The sequence below is a fragment of the Adiantum capillus-veneris genome, chromosome 24, assembly GCF_014529385.1.
Source record: "Adiantum capillus-veneris isolate H3 chromosome 24, ASM1452938v2, whole genome shotgun sequence".
Lineage (NCBI taxonomy): Eukaryota > Viridiplantae > Streptophyta > Polypodiopsida > Polypodiales > Pteridaceae > Adiantum > Adiantum capillus-veneris.
Genome location: NC_140954.1, coordinates 18500669 through 18505681, shown reverse-complemented (window position 1 = coordinate 18505681; position 5013 = coordinate 18500669). Strand labels below are relative to the sequence as shown.

General features: G+C 46.4%; 2 pseudogenes; both read right to left on the bottom strand.

The window, feature by feature from the left end:
• Positions 1-243: 243 nt before the first annotated feature.
• On the bottom strand, positions 244-851 carry LOC147426029 (uncharacterized; annotated as a pseudogene).
• Positions 852-889: 38 nt separating this feature from the next.
• LOC147426028 (nuclear poly(A) polymerase 1 pseudogene) lies at positions 890-1467 on the bottom strand (annotated as a pseudogene).
• Between the last annotated feature and the right edge of the window lie 3546 nt (positions 1468-5013).

The following is a 5013-nucleotide window of genomic DNA, read 5'->3' as shown; positions in this document are numbered from 1 at the left end:
GGAGGGCTGCGATGAATCTCGAATTTTATTAGGAATGAGCCAATAAATAGGCAGTATACTTCACACATTAACTACACCACACAAGACTAGTTGCGACGCTCAATGCAGATGAGTTCAAAAGAGAGTGGCATGTCACTTGGTGGACAAATGAGTTCAAAAGAGAGTAACACAAATGTTAGTTACATCCTCAAGGAGACTAAAATTGTGAAAATTTTGATTATTGCATTAGTTAATCAAAAAAATGTTTACAGAGAATGTTAGTTGCATCCTCAAGGAGACTAAAATTGTGAAAATTTTGATTATTGCATTAGTTAATCAAAAAAATGTTTACAGAGAATGTGTTCTGTTGGCATCGGCAGCCCATTTCCGTTTCTTTGATGGATCTGACAGCTTGTCTGAAGCTTTGCCTGCTGACCACTTAATGTCATGACACAGAAAATCGTTCACATAATCTGTGCATGCATCTTCTTGCCTCCTTGAAGGAAAGATGCTTGATGAATGAGTTGGCCTGAGACGGGCCTTCTGTCGCTTTGGTAAAGAGTTTCTCGACTCATCACGTTCACCCCCAGCTTGGCCTTCCTGCGCATGCGACGATGGTGGAGAGTTGCTCAATGATTCCAGTTCTGGGAGACTAAAGGCTTTTGCGGCCTTGACGGGCGCACACCACCAGGGAAAACAAATGCCGGGATCTGCTTCCTTCGTATGTGGGAAACATGAACTTCCATGCCAGGCTTTCTGTGGCAATAACTATTGACTGCATGCCTAAACTCTGCAACAGCCCCCTGTATATTGAACTGCTGCTGGCCTTCGACTTGAACGGGAACACCTGCACGGCCACGCTGCAATCCCATGAAAAAGGCTGTGTGACGTTGTACTTGTTTGGACTTATCTACAAATTCGCAGGGATAGGGATGGCACTGCAAGAGAAGCTTTGTATTCGCAGGGATAGGGATGGCACTGCAAGAGAAGCTTTGTACCGGAGAGTGGTGCGAAATGCCAGAATGTTCGGAACAAGGCGCAGTATGCGGTCAGTAACCCGACATCCATTCAGACTTCGCACGCTTTGCTCTGGAATGACCCAAAGCGCAAGCCTTGCATACAACAGATCTACTGAAATGCCTTGGAACTTGAATTTGAGAAGAGGAACATGGGCTTCTGGGAGCATGTCATGAAGCAGGATGAAGAAATCTTCCTCTCGAGTAGCATGTCGAGGGCCAACACAGAGGGCATCGATGTCTGCGCCGGGACATCGATGTCTGCGCTGAAGCCTCTGCTCGTGGTCACGTGGTTCACCCATTCTTTGACAACCTGGTCAAGATGACCAAGGACCTCCGCACAAAGCATGGACTCATCTGGGCTTTCTTCAACTGATCCGACCGCGTTTGCTAAGAATTTCGTTAATTCGCCATCGCTGGCCCGGAAGACTAGAGAACTTCGCTCGCTCGCTCAGCAGGCAACTTCCCTCACTCTGCGCAGGTCATTGATTGCAACTTCCTCTTTCAGTTATCTACACGGCAATGCAAGCTTAAAAAGGTTCTCCACGTGGTTGCAAACAGGTGCGGAATCCATTATCCCTCCACCTCCAGCTGCCACGTCAGCCCCTTCTCTCTCTCTCTCTCTCTCTCTCTCTCTCTCTCTCTCCCCCCAGGCACCGCGGGAGATTTTGAGTTGCACCTCCACTCACGGCGAGAGGTTTTGAGTGTCAGTACGAGTTCCCTTGACTTGCCGGAGGGCAGATATACTGAGATCTCACCACCTTCCTTGACATGCGGGAACCCACATGTTAATTCGTTCTCACACCCTTACCTGTTGTTACTCGACCTTCCTGTGCTGCTTTGCCACACCTTTTGATCCCCCATCACTTGCTTTTGCCGTTTTGTGCCGGTTGCATCTCCCATATCCCAGAACGCTCTCTTTCTCTCTCCAAGAGCCTTCTGATGGGGATGCAGCCTTCTCTCTCTCTCTCTCTCTGGGAGTAGCATCTCAAGAGGTAGGAGGAGGTAGGTATCGCCCCAATCCAGCACCTTTCTGGCATTGTCCTCGGCCATACAGAGTGCCCCCTTCGCTAGCTTCAAGTAATTGTGTAGACCAAAAAGGACATGGCCACACGAAAACTCGATAGCTTCAAGTAGTTGCGCAGACCAGATGGGAGATGGCCATGGGCAAGTGGCTAATGAGTGGATGGAGGCGGCGGGACAACAAAGCAAGGAAATAGTGGGGCCTAGCATCGGACGACTACGAGCTTCAACAGGATGGGGAGAGCGAAGACACAATATACGGGAGTCATGGTCGACAATCCATGTAATGCAAGCTATGGTAACAGCTGATCAACGACTTGCGTGGAGAATAGTGGCAAGAGAGTCTCGAGTGGCAAGAGAGCTGCCAAACAGTCAGCAGGTGAATCACCACAGCAGCGAGCCCAAGCGTCCAATCATGGCACTCAGGATGTTTTCGACCAAAAATTCTTGTCTACATTTCACTACAAAGGGCACTATAAACTGGGAGTATAATCAACTTTTTAAACATTGGGGCCCAACACCTTTATGCTCTTATACAAGATCTGGCACACTGTCAATTTGTTCCTATCTTGTTAAAAGGAGAAGTATATCACCCTCCACCTCAGCTAAACATATCAGCATAAAAACAAAAAGTTTAGCATCTAGATAGAAAATGTTATCCTTGGAATAGTGGGGGTGGTTATGGAGCGAGCTTTAGAGCGAGGTTTTTTTCCCCCCCCCCACCACCTCTACCTTCCATAGCCGCCCCTTACCACCCATGACCACCAACACCCAAGCCCACCATCGGTGGTTGGTGGTGTTAGCTCACTACCACCATCCTCCTCCTACAACCACCGCCCATTTCCGTCGGTTCTCCTCCCACTCTTCCTTCCAGTGGGCTACTCAAGGACCTCCTCTCTCCCTCTCTCTCTCTCCCCCCCCTCTCTCTTTCTCTCTCACTTGTCTCTCTCTCCCCCCTCCCCCCAACACACTCTCTCTTTCTCTCCCTGTCCCCCTCTCTCTCTCTCTCTCTCTCTCTCTCTCTCTCTCTCACTTGCTCAATTCCTCCTCTCGTCTCTCTTTTCCTCTCCCCCATTAAGGGCCCCATTAAATCCTACTCTCTCTCTCTCTCTCTCTCTCTCTCTCTCTCTCTCTCTCTCACACACACACACACACACACACACACACACAGCCGTTTTTTGACCTAGTAGACAGCAGTTCACTCTTTTGACCATAACTTGCTCATCCGAACTCCGATTTAGGTGATCTATAGCCTCAATCGAAGAGCACGAAGCCCTCTACGCATTGATGTAAAGACAGAATTTTTCTGTGTAATGGAAGGCTTTGCTGTAACAGCATCTCAGAACTGAAAAAACTGTCAAAACTTTGCGTTTTTGTTGCCGACTTGAAGGCAATGTCAGACAAAACTCGCAAGGGTGGAAAAGCCACACTCGCCATGGAGAATGATGCAAAATATCCAAGGAATTTGGATGCTAATCCAACCACATCGTCTACAACAACGGAAGCAATGATCATGGCTTACTTGATCTCGTTACAAGAAACCGTCAACAAGCAAGGTGAAGAGTTGCGCGCACTTGCAATGGAGAATGGTACCTTAAGAGTTCTCGTTGTGGAGAATGAGCACCTCAAGAAGGTTCTTGAAATGCAAACAACGCGCTTGATGCATCTTGAGAATGAAGTTCAAGAATGTAAACGCTCTCTTGTGGACATGAATGTAGTGAAAGAGCGCTTGAGCAAAGTTGAGAGTGATCATGTATTGAAAGAGGAAACGATAGATACAATACGACATGATGTATGTGAGATGAAAAATGCATCCAAATCATGGGCTGATATATGTAAGGATAATGTGGTTTCTACATCTCCTATCACGCAAGCCGTTGTCCAAGCAAAGAATGTAGAGAATGTGGACACTCAAGAATTGCAAGAACGACAAAAACGCTCAAAGAACATCGTCATTCGTGGAATCAAGGAGGAAAGCATGGAAACACCCCAATCTCTTGCGGTTGCTATTGAAGAGTTTTTTGCTACACACTTTGGCATGTCAGAAATCATGGCTTATGGTGCACATCGAGTTGGAAAACAAGGAGTCCCTCGCTCGGGAGAAAGACCTATTGTATGTACCATGGCTGATGAGGTAAAGAGAAAGATCATCCTTGACAATGGTTGGATCTACCTCAAAGGAACAGGTTGTAATGTATATGAGGATCGCACTCTTATGCAACAAAATGTACGTCGCAAAGCATACGAGGAAAGAAGCAAGAAGGTTAAGGTATCATCTCAAGAAGAAAAGGCACTTGAGGAGGATGCAAGTCCACCCAACAAATAGGGACACATGATCTATGAGACCAACTCACGCTTGCGAATAAGCTTTTGGAATTGTAACGGGTATCCATGGAATGCGGGAATTGGCATTGATGAGCTTACCAATGACTCTGATGTGATACTTCTTGTCGAAACATGGGAGCATGATGCGCAACGAATTCTTGGATTTGACAAATACGATGTACATTCTTTGATGTGGGCCAAAAATGCAAAGCAACGAAGAGGCCAAGGAGGCATAGCATGTATGACCAAAAAGGGTTTGAAAGATGTTTCCATTGTCAAAGAAGATAAGTATAAACGCCACTTATGGCTGAAAATCAGCCCACCAAATGGTCAAGTCATGTTTGTGGCCGACTGCTACATTCCTCACTATGACTCCAACTTTTATGCTCGCTTGAATATGGATAGAGATCAGCCCTTTGTTGAACTAGAGGAAGACATTGCTTATTACAAGGATCAAGGTGAAGTCATTGTTTTTGGAGACATGAATGCTCGCACAAATATGTTACAACACGACACACAACAAGTCGACATGCCGCATGTATCAAGAAGAGTGGATGACTCATACATGTATAATCGAAGTTCTAATGATGCAAAAGAAGTGGATCACTATGGAAAGTCACTTCTACATATGTGCAATAGTACCGGAATGCTCATTGCAAATGGTGTATCT